The sequence below is a fragment of the Dermacentor andersoni genome, chromosome 10 (assembly GCF_023375885.2).
Source record: "Dermacentor andersoni chromosome 10, qqDerAnde1_hic_scaffold, whole genome shotgun sequence".
NCBI lineage: Eukaryota > Metazoa > Arthropoda > Arachnida > Ixodida > Ixodidae > Dermacentor > Dermacentor andersoni.
The window spans coordinates 110,702,587-110,720,343 of NC_092823.1; the positions used below are offsets into that span (position 1 = coordinate 110,702,587).

The 17,757-nt window shown below is 45.6% G+C and overlaps 1 long non-coding RNA gene across 1 annotated transcript; it reads right to left on the reverse strand.

Moving 5' to 3' along the window:
- Positions 1–1,104: 1,104 nt before the first annotated feature.
- Positions 1,105–3,052, reverse strand: LOC126544677 (uncharacterized). Its single transcript, XR_008608308.1, has 3 exons — positions 2,706–3,052; positions 2,463–2,613; positions 1,105–1,191 (listed from the first exon to the last, which is right to left on the reverse strand). It is a non-coding gene; the product is annotated as an uncharacterized lncRNA (long non-coding RNA).
- Between the last annotated feature and the right edge of the window lie 14,705 nt (positions 3,053–17,757).

A 17,757-nucleotide genomic window follows, 5' to 3' on the forward strand; every position in this document is an offset into this window, starting at 1 on the left:
TTTTCCTCTCTGGTTAATGTTTTTTTTCCTTCCCAAATACTTGAGACCTACCTACATGCTGCCAATATTTTTTCCCCATAGAGTTCCTTATTGTAGCTAAAATATCCGCCTACTTCTTTTCTATCATGCAAAATCATGCTGCAAGTTATTTTGCGGGACCACCAAGTCTGATTTCAAGATCTACTAAATGAATGTACACAGACCTTAGAGGCGAAATACTACTTGCATAAACTGATTTAGTATGGTGCTTCTACTGTCCCACTAACTCCACCAAGGATACTGCCTGCTTCCTTGACAAAAACACATGGCTTTCTCGGAATGTTGGCACGCTGCCACTGTTCTTCAGTTCTCTTTTGGATTCAACAAATCTGGACCATCATACATTGAAGCCAATCTTGCCTTATCGCCCTGGTGAACTGCTTGTTAGGCGTCCTACGATTGGGCATGGTTGGCAGCTACCTTGGCTAGGGAGAGTGATTCGAAGGAAAGACGATTAAATGCGCCAGTTCTTTGAGTTTTCTGTAAAGCTTCTTAAGGCTTAGACTCGCTTACCCTACCGACTGAATTCTTCAATTATTTTTCAGGTCTGATCACAGCGTAGCAAGTTCTTTCTCAGCACAATAATGTAGCAGTAAGTTATTGCTAGAAGTATGCTTCCTCTATAGAAATCACGGCTTTATTTAAGGCGCAGTATTTGTCAAAATTAAGAAAGGAGATCAAGTCAGTGCGTGCTAAGCCGCATTCGACTGCGATTATTCCGTTAAATTACAAGTTCAATTGCCGTTGCTAGAAATACGTGCATATAAATTCATTAACCATTGGCGCATTTCATCTCCTTCGTTAAATGTGCTACCACTTGGTATATATTTTTTACTGTTATCACCCCGATCGCCGGCGGTGTCCAGCCTTGTGTTCTTTGTGTCTGTTTGGGTTACACTGGCTTTACCAAGTCTCAGCAAACTAGTCTATGAACAACTTATTTTGAGTCACATTGCTCTACTTGTAAATCATGGTACCGTACTTAGTTAAAGAGCTCAAGTGCAAAATTTTTATTATGATTACATGGTTTTACATTTCTATAAGAATAAAACAACTTGCCATGAGAGAAGGGACATGCGGTATTAGTAGCGAAGTTGGAGGCCCGATGTGGGTGAGATTTCCGACAGGACCATACGCCACGAGAAGGTCTACCTGCATGGGTGAAGTGGTTTTCTTGCGTCCTTTCGGTGCATTTGTCGCATACCATTGTGTAAATAATATGCAAACTGTCTTTATGGTAACCAAATGGCGTCACTTATTTGCATGCGCTTTTTAATTTATTTCCCTCTAAGAGCGTGCTATTGGATTTGCTGTAATTATACCGGCTGTATCAAAGTCACCATAAGAGGCTGGTTTACTGCAGTAATTGTTTAGTATTCTAAATGTTTATTATATATCTGGTAAATTGTTGCCGGTAAAGGGATGGCTCTACTTTTTGTTAGAGAGTCCTTTTTTTTATCTTGGGCACCTTTGATATCATATATAGATTTTATATAATAGTGAAAATACGTACTCGACATGCTCGAACACCACATCTTCACAAATTGGAAAGTCCAAACGCGCAGGGAAATTATTTTCTTTGAACTTAAGCGAAAAGGAATATCTACAATACCAAAGCGTGAGTTTGTTACCCCTCCAGTAGTTAGCGTTTTAGCTGCTAACACGGGAGACATCAAGGGCTCATTGTACAAGCAGCCAATTGTCTCGGATAGCGATGCTGAATTATCCTGTAGGATAACTCAACGCCGCTAACCAAGTAAATTGGCTGCATGTCACTTTCTACTTAGCACACGTATTTTGTTACTCAAGTTCTATTTATTGCTATTAGAAGGCACAACTTTTGAATAGGATGTGCATTTAGCAAGGAATGTCCTTCCAGGTAGGCGCCCGCTTTCATATGCACCTCCTGTCATCAGTGACACGAGGCGGATGCTTTCGCTGACGCACTTTCTCAGTGACCAAATAGCAATTCTGGCGTAGCAGTAATAAAAACGAAGGATTGTTAAAGTTAATTTATTATACCGTCGCTATATATACTTTACTAAAGGGATCCTCGAACATCCTCCTCAATTCCACATTGACGTCCGAGTTTTGTCCTATAAATATTGCAGACAAAGTGCCTTCGTAGTTGCAGTGAGTACACTGTGCAGGTGTTGCGACGTATATTCCACGCACGTTGTCGTATTTCTGTTTGTTCTGTTTGTGTGGATGCGTGCTTGTCTGTGCTCGTATGTATGCGCAAAAAGATAGCCAAAGTATTTCACTGCGACCGCAATCAACCGACGCTAACAAAATGTAGATCTGCAGTTTCTGACTCACGGAGGGTGTTTACACGTGACAGGGGCACATCCATGCTTTAAATCCCACGCTCGGGGCCTGAGGTGCTCATCCTTACTGACTTGACATACCTGAGAGCACCTTACCTTCTTGTTGTACTCTGGCCGTACAGAGTGCAACACAAGGTTCGCCATTACACCTTGAGAGAGTGCCACTGTTGTCAGTTTGGGGGCGCCCGTGGCCTTAAGAACATGGTCGATGCAAGCGGCCAAGTCGTAGCGCCCTAATTCGTCGAAGCTGCAGCGATATTAAGCAATTAATGTCAAAAAAATCTGCCACATGTTTCTGTTTTGCCTAGCTGCAAAGATACTGAGAAACGTGCGTGTTACCTCCATTGCCAGTACTTAGGGTCCCTCTGCGAAAATTTCGTGCTGTTTGAGTAGGTCCTTGACTCCCTGTTACTCATGGCCCAGACATCGAATCCGCTGTCGGCGAACAGAAAGCCTGGCAAGAAAAAAAAATGGAGTACACCCCCATTAAAAATAAAAGGTAAAAAGGAATGAATAATGCACAAGGATCGGCAAATACACTGGGGCAGGTGGCAAGTGGTAGTGGTATGTCTTCCTCGGCTCGCATATTGTGGCAGTCGTTTGTAGTCAGAACATTTCGGCGAAAGTGCAAGCATTCGCACTCTACGGGCATTCCGAAGGAGAAACACGGATTGGGTTAAAATGTGTTTGTTGAACGGTCCCGTAAGAAATGACTTGCTGGTTATCAGAGGAACAGCTCGTATGTACAATTGGTAGAGGCCCTCCTAAGCTTGTTGCTGCCACTGGAGAAAAGTGTACATTTAACCGATTTTGAGGGAAGTAGATCGCAGGGAGAGGCCTTCGTCCTGCAGTGGACATGAATAGGCTGATGATGATGATGACGACGATGATGATGATGAACTTTCAAGACTTTCTAATCACTCAGATCAAGACATACGTCTAAGGTGTGCCCTGTGTCTCACCTAAGAATGCGGCACCTTATGCATGTATTATTTAACTGCGCTCTTCATTCCTCTTTTATTGTGCTACATTTAAGTGCTGAGCTCTAGCGTAAAACCCTGTCGAAAGCAAGAAGCGTTGTCCGTGTGAGTGTCCACAGTTCAAAAGCCTCGGACAGTTGCACTGAACATTGAATAGCTGCATGCTGTTCACCTCAATAAAAATGGGAACTTGCAATAATATGCATTGCGGCGTTTCATACAGCTTCTGAACTGCAACTAAATGCATTGCGCCTTTACACTGTAGCCAACAGCAATTCTCAACTGACGGCGAACAAACCATATAGATGGAAGCAACGTTAAGACAAGGGAACCTTTTCTTGTCAAGCGAAGTCCTCTTGTCGTAACGTTGGCTTTATGCTGAAGTCTTTTTTATTTGTCCACTGTTGATTGAGCGCTTTATCTAGTTTGGACGTGTGCAACAGTTATGTTGTGAAAAGCGTCTGTGACGACGTAAATTCGTGGCGCCACATTATGTTCAACAAGCGACTAGGAAGTCTCTCTCAATTGTAATTTCAAGGAAAATCGAATGACAGCGATCTTAGTTTGTTTCTAATTTTTTATCCAGAATTGTCTGTACACACAGTCCTGGGCTCGTTATTGTCCTCTTGCCAACTAATGGCACTTGTAAAGCGTCGTCCAAATACTCGAATCAAAACCGGACTTCAAATAAACAAGATTCAACAAACATAAGAAGAAAGCCACAGTTTCGCACGCAAGGCGTAGCATCGATTGCGATAGCAAATTCGTGGACAGCTATATGAAGTAACGATAGTAGTTTTATCGGCCATGTAAACTTGCAAACATAGGCATGCTAACTAAATCAACAAGCACGGGGTCACGCGCGCACAAGCCATCATGAACACATCTCACTCGATGACCGCGGAAACTCGCTGTCGCAACGCTGCAGTGAACAAACGCGGCCGCAGCAGCGAGCGAATCGACTTTTCGTGCAGCCGCTCGCATCAGCGCGAAGCACGTCACGAAGACGCAGCACAGCGCGGACCCAGCCCCCGTCGCAGATGGCTTTCGATGCAGCCGGGAGCGCGCGACAGCACGGCGCTGCATTTTTAAGCCGTAAGCCTTTAGTGGCTCATGAGTGTCCGGGCGCAGTCCGGGGTGGATGCACGAAAGCGGTGATCGCCGGCGAGGGGAGCAAGGAGAGGAGGCGCCATGCCAGTAGCGCTGTGCGAGTGGGCGCGTGGGGCTGCGCGTACATCGGCTCGACTCGACCCCACTCCGCAATGCCGGGATGCCTAGGGACAAACGCACAGACCACGCGCTAACAAACTCCTCCGTAATGCCTAGACTCTTAAGCAAATCTACACCCTTTGGGTCGTATCTTGCCACACAACGATAATCGTCATCTGTCTTGCTTGCGGTTCCTTTCTTGAACACGCTGCGCTCACTATCCTGGCGAGAATGCTATGTCATGGTGATAACGCGTATGCCGTTCGTGACTGCGAAGTACCGGGCTTGCAGCGATAAAAAAAGGAAATACGGGGAATACCGATGGCGATTATCGTTGTGCGGGAAGATACGACCCAACGGGTGTAATTTTGTTTTAGGGCGTAGGCAGTCGTATATTCAAGGAGCAAAAGCGCCCACACGCCCCGCTGTACTTACTAGCGATTGCAAAGTCGCGTCCGGGCCGCCCGCAGTAGAACGCGCCCCGCTTTCGTCCCCTCCCACCGAAGACATGTGCGATGGAAGGCATTGCGTTTCATTCCCACTTTTTGCCGTTACCTGCGCGAGATTGAGCCGCGAACGCCGGCTCACCCTCACACCCGTTCACTCGCACATACAGCTACGGCAAGCGGCGACGATTTCATTGCCCTTTGCCGTTATACGGAACCTCACGGCGAGGGTGACGTCCCCGCCGACGGCAGGAAGGCGCCTGAGGTGTCCATGTGATTGCTATCGCAATAAAAATGAACTTCAATTTAACGAACATAGTTCAGTCACGAAAGATAGTTGCCTAGATAGAGATAGATAGTTGCCTGGACTCTCCCAAGGGAAATTGATGAAGTAAACAGCGGACGTTTCGAGCAATGGTGGCACGAAGAGCACAGGATGTCGACGTGGCGTCTCCCTTCCTTGATCAGCGGCACTTTGCCCGTCGGTGCGCATGCCGTGAGCAACCCTGATCACTTGGAGCATGTAGCCGTCGTCCGTGGTCGCGTAACTTGTCTCGCATGGGTAGCCGTGGTATCTTACGAGCTCACACTGCGTCAGCGCGAAAGTAAGCGTAGTATAATTGTCATCATCAGTCAGACTAAGCACGCCATTGCAAGACGAAAATGTCGTGAAAGCCAAGATTTCATATCTTCTACATAACCTTCAAGCTTCACCAGTTTACTTCAGGGCTGAGGATATTAGCCTTCTAAAATCGAAAAAAAAAACGGATCTTCATTAGGTTTACATTTTTACTACAGGAGCTGTTCTTCATTCGGTAAGAGAGAGAGAGAGAAAAAATGATAAATGAAAGGTAGGGAGGTTAACCGGGACTGAGTCCGGTTGGCTACCCTACACTTTTTAAACTTTTTTATTGAGGCAATGAAAAGGAGATTAGGCCGAACTAGGCCTCCAGCTATTCCGAGTCTCAGAAACCGTTATTATTGTGCACATGTGCTATTATGCATTCTTTGGGCAGAAAGACATTACTACCTACTCCTAGTCTCAATAACAGCATTGTACGCATCGGCTCTTATACGTACATAAACATAACTTCGATGTTTTTGTACAGATACCCTATACATACACCATATATTCTTATGATTTCAGTAAGAGAAACGCAGCGTTACAAAAAAATTTCAAAAGCCACAACATAGACAGAAACTACACTACCTCTTAACGTACAAGCGGAGAGTAGGAGTATGTACAAGACGCTTTTTTACTATTACTTTTTACAAAACCACCATAACTGCACCATCTAACCATAGCATCTCAGAAATCGCACAGCGTTCTTTCATCGAAGCACATTCAGCACCGCAAGCACCATGCCACACCTGTCGTCATGGTCTTAAATAGTTAGTGTCTTCAAGTTGCCTCGAAATATTTAATGTTATCAGTACTGCAATAATTGTTAACTACAGTGGCACTTTTTTGAGCTCAGGCTGCCGAAAGAAGAGCGTAACAACTCCAACTCACGGGCGTCATGCTAGCCTCCAGTCTCATGTCTTCTTTCCCGGTAATTACGGCAACGAAGGCCATGAGCCATGCTGCCGAAATCTGACGCAGGCCGTCCATGTCGAGGGATCGGTCGATCGCTAGACAAATGCGAGAAACATGGGACAAGTCTTGCATATAAAGCTGCCTCATACGTGAACGCATCACTTGTTCGAGCACCAACGATGCTTGAGATACGCGATCGCATGGTGCACATCACCTCGCTTTCAAGCGCTATGAGAAAGAAAGAACCTATTTGGTGACGTCAAGGAACAACAGCATGGTGGCATCGTTGCCACGCGGAAATGTACGATGCCGCAAGGGGTATTTGTGTGGGCGTTTGCGAATATTTGCGAGTATTAACGTGCAGATGCGCGCAACAGGTTGTTGCCGCAACGCAAGAAATCCACGGCGTGATGCAGCCGCTGCACAAACGGTCCCCCCTCCCTCCATAGCGCACGAGTTAATCAAAATCCCGTTCCCTGTACGTGACGACGTTTATACAGCAGTCGCGGACAGACTGGCCAGGTTGCGTAACGTGGCCGCGAACAAGTTGGCTGATTTCAATCTTGTGGCTTGATTGAATGTCCTCGCCCAACGATGTTCGGTGGCCAGCTGTAGCGGATGCAGTCAGTGAAAAAAAGAAAGCTCGGCTTCAATAGAGGCTCACACGTGATAAGGCCACACGGGATATGTCATCCTGTCCGGCAACCTCGCAGTGCTAAATCAAAGCTGTGAAGTAACGATATTACTGTGTAGTATAGGTTCTATTACCCCAAATAAGAGAGACTGTTGAAAGAGTTGTCTTATGTATGGTTGATCTGTTGTTCCTGTTCACACTATACATGGTTTTTCGAGAAACCATGTATTTGTACTCGTTGAGGTATTGTGCTAATGACACTTTTTATCTTTAGCTGAACCTTTCTGGGCAAAACTGTTTTAAGGCGAAGTTCCAGAAGATTGGCTAGCTTAATTGACTGGTGAGGTGCTTGCCAAGTAGGCTTAACGTATGTTTAACAGAAAATGCTTCTTAATATAAGAAAACGCGTGCGATGGCGGAATTAGAACTAGGACCTCTGCCACTATAGACCAATCTTCGACTCATACTAGGCCACAGACACAGGCTTCTAACGCAAGCGACATTTTGAACTTTGCACACTCCAGTACGGTCTCAGCAGTTCTCTCGCTCTCTCTCTCTCTCTCTAAAATGTCTGAAACTCTCGTTGACGCTTAGAACCACACGAAGGCGTCTAAAAGCGTTATTTTTGGAATTCGATTTGTATGCTGTGGTAACTTCGCCCAGTTTCCGGTAGATGGCTAACCTGCTTACATATACAGTGGCGCTCACTACTGTCTTGTTGAGCAGACAACATGGATTTCTGGGCATGTGCCCGAACAGACAAATTGCTGCTAGAAGTCATGTTGCCCCAGTACAGTGCAGCGAATCGTCTGGCTGCTTATAAGCACGTTGTGTTTGCAGTAGCAATGTAATTTATAGAAATTTACTGTACCATCTAATCAGGTGTGGTGATCCAGTCACCGTAAGTGATTCGTACTCGCTCATGGTGCAGCTCGCACAAGACATCAAGGTGGCGGGACGCCTTGCGTGCCTCCGTCCATGTGGATTTAAGCTGCGACGCTGGCGCCCTGAACTCTCCCTCCGAGCACCCGCTCAGGTAGTGTGGTAGTTTGGTATCTTGTTGGCGATGGCTAATGGACTAGTAGGGAACTTGGTTCACTGGGTATGTGCCAGTGAATATGTGCTGGAACAGACACGTTCGGCACGGCGTATGTGACATTGGCATGCGCCTATTCTTGGCCAATCCCCGAGAATGGACATGGCAATGTGACACAAGGGGTATGCTTCCATAAATATATTAAAGCGATAGCACTAAATCCGTAAGAGACATCTCCGCGTAGAATAGGCCATTTCATGGACAGCCACTGCAAACATGTTGCAGCCATGATGCTATGAACAAGGGAGAGTTGCTACGGTGTTTCAACTGGGGGGGCAGCGGTTAGAAAAACTTACTGTGTCTTGGTAAGATTCAGCGCTGGTTAGCCCCAAGATCTCCACTTCGTTTGTCTGCCGATGTAACCATGAGATTTCAAGATTAATGGATGGCATGGTGATAAAATATTCTTCATAGTAATCATCATAACATATAACACATGCCACCCAGCTAAAGCTACAAATCCATCACAATAAAAGTTGCTGAAAGTTGCTGATCGCCTTCTTGACAACAATAATCTCCAAGCGAAGAATGCGCCGACATTTATTTTTAACGGGAAGCTGTTCTTGCAAACCCGGCCTCCGGACTTACAGTACGGAGTAAAAAAAAAAAGGGATTACGTGCTTGATTAAGGGTTCGACACTGCGTTCCCCCAGCATAGCAGCTTGATGCTCAAGAAATTAGGTCACAATTGATGGTGAACTTACATTGCACCCACACTAACTAGCTCTTTCAGATGATCGGCACGTGCTGCGTGAACGAGAAGACATTCGCGCAAGGAAGTTTGATTTGCGCCAAAGACGCAAGGATGAAATGGTAAAATTTATAAGCATTTGTATAATCGCTTCAAAAAAAAAAGAAAGAGAACATGGCTTCCCATAGATTGGTCGACGTGCGTTGTATCTGCAGAATTCTTTTGAGTACGTCGTCTTTTAGTTGTCCAAGTACTATCTTCGCGCTTCCTGTTGTGTCGGAAAACTAAGCTCACCGGGTGGACAATGCATGCTTGTGACGGTAACGCGGGAGAAACTGCAGCACCATCCGCGCCCCACCGCTGTCTTCGCTATAATAATTAACGCCAGCTTTCGAACATTGCCTGTTCCGTTACCCACACCTTACTCTTCCCTACAGGCTCAGTGTCCTTTCCTCTGGAATGAGAGGCAGCTGCAAAATGGTTGTCGCGCTAAGCAGTGGTTTTCCTAATCAAGACAAGTACGTTGCCTTTCTTGTCTGTCCCTGCGGTTTCTATAACAGTAACATGTATAAGTGATGAAATTGAAAAAAGGGGTACCAGCGATACACAAAGGGACGCGCACACAAGGAAAAGACATTAGACACGGTGTTCTTGTGTGCGCGCCCCCTTTTGTGTTTCGCTGGTACCGCTTTTTTCAAGTTCATCATGCACCAACTGGCCCAAGAGCTTGCGCTAATGTATTAGTGCCTTCGCTAAGCAAGGGACGAAAGAAACAAAGCTTGGTTCTGTTTTGTAAACTAGATACTACAAACGCCGTTATTACCAATGCTGACATTGAGTATGAAGAGAGCGGTAAATTGGCTAACGAAATGCAATTTTTTACCGCTGTATACAAGGTATCCGGAGTGAGAAACCACGCTCAGTGGAATAAAAAAAATTATTGCGTTTCACATTTCGCAGAGAAATTCAGAGACTGGCGCTGCGCACCCGCAATTTCTGATAAAGTTTTTGAAAGCGCTGACAGCGTTTGAGGGCACCATCGAATATTCTTCGCGAGTAATGAAGCAAACGTGCAAATACCGAATTTCTGTTCGTTAACGTGTGTTCATTCATTGTGTACGCGAAGGCACTGAATTTATGTGCTGCGGCTCATAATTTCAGTGCACTCAGTTACTAGAGGAGAACCGGCTGAGTAGCGGTCTACGAGGCGCAATTGTTAGACCAGTTGCATATTTCAGAGCGCATCACCCAGCACTATAACCCAATTATCATAAAGAAAACATATACTTACTCTACATAACTACAATAATGTATTTAGTATACCTTATTAGATACTACGGTGAACATCGATAAATTGCATTGTTGCTGCAAGAACAACATGCTTATGAGCAGGTAGACAATTCACTGCACTTCATTAGCAACATGAGTTCAAAACATAAGTTGTCAAGGTTGCATATTCTTAGAAGAGTCATTAAAAGGCGGTGAGGGCAACCAAGCAACATGAACGTACTCTAAATATTTCCATTAATCTCAAAGCTTTAACTTGGTTGAAAACCACAATAATGTCGCGCTAATACTGAAAAAGTTAGCTTGTCTTCTTCTTTGTATGTAAAATAGGTACACACTTTTAAAATTTATTCATGAGTGAGAAAATTCATATCGTATCAGATATAGCAAGATTTGGAAAAAGGAAGCAGCCGTGTTCTGGCACTGGTCTCGGACGAGAAAGACACGTTTATCTGCAAGGAAAAGCGAATTGCAACCATTATACAGATCCATCAACGCAGCCTTTCAATAGGACGGTCGGATTGCACCTGTGCTGTCCGGTAATTCATTAATTCACAATGGGGCAGAGTGAAAATTCTGTTTCCGAAGCTTGCGTAAGAGCTCGCCTGCATTGCGGGTAACGTTAACGCAAAAGTCTACCCACCTGCGTCAACTCGTGCTCTTCGCAGGGACAAAAAGAGTTGACGCCACAGACTGTGCGCACAGGCAGGAAACATTTAGTGCGGAAATTCAGAGCCACCGCGACAGTCTACTTGAATTATACTGATTGACGAGTTTGTTCGACAGGCACGTGAGGCCAGCTGTGCGCGGGCGATAAAGTTACACCAGACGGTGCCATCGAGATGAAACGTGTGAGCAGAATTGTGCCTAATTTATTCCTTTCTGTTTGAATCACAGCTACCGCAGGCTGGTTTCTTTATGTCACCGTTTTTCTTTGGGAGTGGGGAGGGGGCTAGCGGGTCGGTATTGCACATGAGAGAAACGATAAAATAGGTGTACCCTTTGTGCACTTACAAGCGGTGAAAATAACATAGCTACTGCCGTCAGAGGCTGCAGAAAAAAAGAAACATGCACGTCCAACACACGCGCTGCAAATTATGCAAAGCGAACTTTTGACGACGCGGGTAGTTAGAGCTAAATTCGATTCGTGCGATCGCATTCATTTTTCCTCTTAGGCAATGTGCAACCTCGCACAGTGTTTATCTTTATGCACAGGCGGAGGTCACAACTTTTGTGTCGCCCAATTTTTATGCGCTACACCGTTCGCGAGCTGTAACGAAATGCAGATCTGTTCATGCGAATAGACAGTGTGGGACGTCGACGCAGTGATTTTACGAGGACGAAGGCGATGTTTGATGCTTGACTATGGAAGAAAAGCCAGAAAAAGTACATTGCCGGAAGAAGTAGGAATGTAAAGACTGGGATAAGGTTGGCTACTAGTCCGTTTCATTCCATCGTGAACATATGGAAAGTAGCGTGCTGCGTGCATATGGAAACAACGTGCATGCTCCGCGATTTGATGAACGCGCAAATCGTCTGAAAGAGCTACATGGCGTTGTCACGAGATCTGCAAGCGCGCGATTGTGATCTAAGAGCAATTACAGAAAAAAAAAAAAAGATTGTGGCCTATGCTTAATAGATCCAGCTCTTGTGGTGCCGGGAGGTCGAGGTTCGATCTCAAAACCTGGCTCGTATTTCAGTCACTCTTTGTGCGTAAACTATTCGGTAGGACAGCGGAAGGAGCCGCAGCCGTGGTAAGAAGAAAAGTCCGGAAGGCTTGGCTGCGAAAGGTTCGCCTTGAAAATTTTATGGTGTGGTTTTTTGTCATGCGGAAACAACACTCGGACTTTGAGGTGCGTTTCAGGGGGAGGACTCCAGGTTTCTTTTCCACGTTTTGTGGTCTTTTAACGGGCACCTAAAATCCATGTACGCGAGGGTACTCGCACTCCGTCTCCATTGGAATGCATCCGTCGGGGCAGGGAATGGAACCCGCAACCAACCTCAGGCTCAGCGACGCCACGCCGTAGCTACTTAGCTGCCCTGGTGGTATATACCCAAGCTCTGTCACGCGGAAGATTGCATAGGATTGGCATGCGGAACTTTGTTGCGCATCTACCATTGTGATAATATTACGTGATTTTCATGTGCAGCGAACGGCTCTACCTTTAATGACAAATTAGTCCTGCGGCTAGCACGACGGAGAGATGTTCAATCTAGTCTCGCGCTACTGCTAAAGCTGCGCTAATACCAGGGCCAACACACGAGCAAATAATTGGAATCAAGTCGCGCGCCAGGTCAGTTCACATCACTACGTGGCGTGCTTTGAATCGCTAACTCCTTTAAGCACTGTACTTGCACTTGAATACATAACCTTCAGCCGAAAGGTTCCGAGACTGCTTTATTAAAGCGAAAGCACTATGTCTTCCATGCGACAGAAAATCCGGCTTGATCAAGCGGTGGTTGCAGAAATATGGCTGACGGCGCAAAGAGTAAAAACACGCGAAAAGAATGCGCGGACTCGCATTAAATTTCTCATGGAGGGTCCTGTAAACAAAGTAAATTAATGGCTTTGGAAGAAAATTTGGTACAGTAAGGTCGGGATGGGAATCAAACTTTCGGGTTGCCACACGAGCGCGCTTCCGCGACGCCACAGTGGCTTCCCGGTTTTGGCTGACTAAAGGTGTACTTACCTAGCGCGGGGGCCATTGCACATGTCACGTGGCAGCTATCTGACGGCAATGTTAGAAAGGATTAAGGTCGCTACAAATTAGAGAATGGTGCATTAGGGTGAATTAAAGTGCATTGAGGTAGACTAACATCGACACAAATTAGGGTGACATGGATTGGGGTGCACTAAAAGGAATTAAGGTTCTTGCAAATCAGAGCAAGCTGGATCAAGGTTGATTAGGGTAGAGTTGTGAAGGACACGTGACAATGCAGGGCGTCACGTATCATGAGCGTGACCAATTAATTAGTGAAATCATAATGATTTCGCATTAAAATCACGTAAGCATAGTTAAGTGACTGTAAAATTTTATCTCCTCAAGAATCGACCCCCTGAATTTTATGCTGGTACATGTGCGTAACGCCATATGCGCCGCGACTGCCATTAGGTGGAGATTCTTTTCGAACAATATGTTAACATAAACTTCTGTGTGAAGCTACGCAGACGAATGAGTTGCTTCGTGACACTTACGGCAACCAGACATTATCGCGGGCGTGAGTTGGAGTGGCCCAGGAAGTTCAGCTCTAGGAAAACGTCAGTGGTGGACGACACAATTCAGGGCCGTACTTCAACCTCACGAGAAGAAAATAACATGGATCGCATAAGAGACATCGTGCAGCAAGGCCACACCGATCAAGCCCAATGCCACCACCCCATTTACGTGGTGGTGACAGAGTATGCCACCCCATTTCGGGCGAGAACTTGGGGAAACGAAAGCTGAACACCAGACTTCTTCACCAAGGACCGGGAGACAAGCGGGCTTCAGTTTGGACTGATTTGCACTCAAAGGCACAAGAAGGATGCTGCGTTCGTCGACTGCATCTCTATATATGTATGGACAGAATAGAAGTTGTGGCAACGTTGATGTGCGAACATGTGATTGGCCTTGTTTGTGATGAAGTTTCGCATCCCGGAGGCCGGGTTCAATTCACACCCAGACCCAAGTGCTTCAAATGTTATCTTCAAAGCTGTTCATTTGCTTTGTTTACAGGAACTTGCATAAGAAATCTGACACCAATACGAGCATTTTTTTACGTATTTTTACTCTTTTCACCGTCGGCCATATATTTCCAACCATCCCTTTATCAAGCCGGATTTTTTGCCTCACGGGATATACAGTGCTCTTGCAGTAATAATTCAACCGAGGCAGACAGAAGCGTATATGTTTACGAAAGACATATCCCTTGTGGCGACCAGTCTCTCCTGTTGATTCACGCTGGTGCTATGCGTTTACAACCACCCTGCACATGCGCGTAGCGCCTCGTGCACCAAAGAATGATAATCAGACGAAACACTCAAGTTGCGCCGGTAGTGATAAGAGTCTTCTACAAAAATTTCACAAAGAGAACTCTGCACTAGTGCCTAATGGTAATTGCGTGATTGCTTAGAAGTTTGTCAAGTCAAAGCATAAAAATAGGCTTACAGGAATATTACAACAGTAGAAGAGGTGTATTAGAAAAATTAATGTGCTACCTGTGAATTCTTAGGTAGCTTAACGTTCACAATGCCAGAGCTTCCTAGGGAACAATTCGGTAACGTTTTATGAGTAGCTTCATAATCAAATGAAAGCAATGGCTCTTCGTATTGTTTCGTGCACATGAGAACGGCATTAAGTAACTGCATGTTCTGCTTTTATTTTTGGGCAAAAAAAAAGGAAAAGGGACGACAGCCGGCACATCGGGTGTCTGATTTGTAAGTCCTGCCTGGGTTCCTGGGTTCATCACTTGCATTGTTCTCTTTGATTGCTTTGAGTTGAGTCCCCATACATGAAATAGCTTTCGGGCATGTGCAAATACAAAATGAACGTTACTGTGACGACACGAAGCGCATGGAATGAGCATGCTTTAAACTACCTGAGCTGAGCTTAGTTCAGGTGAACGGAGTGATCTGCTCCGGATCGAGTCCAGTCATGATTTTTCACCTATACAGAATACACACAGCGATATCTGTGGTAAAAAAAGAAAGCTGTACATCAAGAGATATGTGTTTACTGGTCTTCAGTAGGCACCATATCAGTGGACAGAAATAGTGTTGAAAACAGGGCGCTAAAGCTTCAAAACAAATTCAGCACATGATTTTACCGAACATTCACAAAAAGCATTGAACAACACAAATGAACTCGAACCTTTAAGGTGGTTATATCCCGCCCCCCCGCAAAAAAAAAAAAACCGACACAGCAACACTATGCTGCACTGCAACAAGCTCCTCTTTGGAGTCAGCAGCACCTATAACATTCTCATAACTTAACTGTGCTCGTAACGTTGTCAAGCGCATGTGTACGTGGACGACATATGAGTTTGGACGACCGGTAAGATGCGCTTACAGATGCCCGCAAGGCTCCAAGAAGCTACAACTCAGGCTGCACTCTATCTGCATAATCAAGGCATGGTGATTTCATCTGATAGATGTGCACTTGTGGCACTTACGCGTAAGGCCATGATGCACTACAGTGTACTAATCAATGGCCAGATAATGCAAACCGTACGGTCATACAAAATCTTGGGTGTCATAATTGACACAGACATCGAATGGAGGTCCCTTGCAGTATACACGAAGAAGCGGTTGACAAGAATCTGTCATATTTTGAAGTTCTCCGCTAGGATGACCTGGGGAATGTCCACAAGCGCTATGCTGCAACTATATAGGGTACAAATTTGGGCTTCTTGCGGTATACCTTTCCAGCATTGACTAACGCAAGTAAAACAAGCTTAGCAACTACACTAAGTGGTCTGGCCCAGGCCTTCCGGATTCGTCTAGGTCTTCATCGAAGCACGTCAAAGGCGACAAGTATTGCAATCGCCAGTCATCAAGACCCACATCGCAGTTGAAGCACTAAGAGTGCACGTGAGGCCTCTTTCCCACTCTCTAAGCCACCATCTAGCCTCTCTACCTGTAGAGAGACCACGTGCCTCACTGTGCCAAATGGAGTCCATACATATGAGGCTATACCACCTTGCTTCCCACCTGCCGCAATACCTATGACTCCTCCTTGGTGCCTTACTGCGCCAATGATCAATCTGACAATACAGAACGTCCGAAAAAAAGGACATATGTCATCGACGGTTCCTAAATAGCTTACCTTACTCTTAATATATGAGAAGTACCGGAAAAACACCCCCATATACACCAACCGCTCCGTCATGCCGAGCAGCTGTACCTCAGTTGGCGTCATTCCAAAAACGTACTACTGTCACGTTGAAAACGTCTCACTTGCCAATGTCGACGGCAGCGCAATTCACAGTGCTTCTAATCGCACTACACTATTTTAAAGCAGACCACCACACAAGTGGTCAATTTTGCGCGACTCGAAGCCGGCACTGCAGTGTTTGCTGTAAGCCTTATGGTGCGGTCCGAATGAACAATTGGTTCAGCACAATGCGTTGGCGGGCTAGTTGGTGCGGTTCCATAAATACTTTGTTTAGCGCAATACAACTGGCACAAGAAAGGCGCCTTGTCCTGTCGCCTTTCTTGTGTCTGTTGTATTGCGCTAAACAAAGTATTTATGAACAATTGGTACTCGAAATGACAGAGACCATACACCACTTGACTAAAAAAACGACATGAAATATTTCTTTCAGTGACTACCATGTCACTGTGGAACCGTCGGCAATGAACGTGCCCACCAAGCTGCTCGTTCAGCTCGTGAGGACAACCCGTTATCAATCCCGATGTCTAAGACAGATGCTGCAAGTATTCTTCGTCTACGTGCATGCCAATGCACTCCATCAGAGTTCAATAAACAACATTATATACACGACCGTTTGTACACCCTAGATCTTAAGCCTTCGACTTCCACGAAGGCTTCCCCGAAGGGATGCGACCCTTTTGTGTAGGCAATGGTTTGGCGTCGCGTTCACCAATGCCTACGCGTTCCTCATAGCGATGGCTGATACTGCAGCATGTGACGATTGCGGAGACGCGGAAACAATTCGGCATGTTCTTTGCCAGTGCGCTCAGCACAGTGTGTAGAGACAATCGCTTTCTGTCGTGCCCAGCCAGCTGGGCGACCAGCTTTGTCGGAAGAAAGAATTTCGCACCATCGACGCGACATAAAATCGCATCAGAAAGGGGTGCAGGCGCTACTGCACTTCTTGAGAATAACCGGTCTGTGTGAACGCCTGTGACTGGACAACATTTTCTGTTACCTGTCTCTGTTTCAGATTTTTCTCTCTCCCTTTCTTTGCCCTCCTACCAACCCCTACATCCCTCATTCCAGTGCAGGGTAGCAAATAAGTTTCCCACCTCTGGTTAACCTCCCCGCCTTTCCTCTCTCTCTTTTCAACTTTCTGAGCCGCTAAACATGGGTATAACAAACCGGAGAAGAGCACGCCAGATTACTGTCACCGGCATGAGCGATTGTAGTGTTCTTCCATTCAAAGTCTTGATGTTAGAGGTCCGAATAGAATCGATTCAAAATTCACTGCTGTTGTCAAGGCGACTCTATAGCAATAAACACTGAATCAGATTAAACTGAACAAGTACTCTCTCAAAGTTTTATTTCTCCTAATACCGTAGCAATCTAGTTACTACTAGAAGAGAAAACGAGCGTCACAGTTTTATTTTTATATTTGCTGCCGGAAGTCCAGCTCTGCTACGTCAGTGCGACGTCTCGGAAGTCAAAGCATTCTCTCGTCTTTGGACCATAGTAGCTGAGTGAAAGTTCTGCAAAATTGATAAATCAATCCCTTGACCCTTTTAAACAACAATGCAGCCTATTATTTTTCACGGTCAAAAAATAACCACACTCAAGCACACATAGCAAAATATGCGACGTCATGGCGGGCTG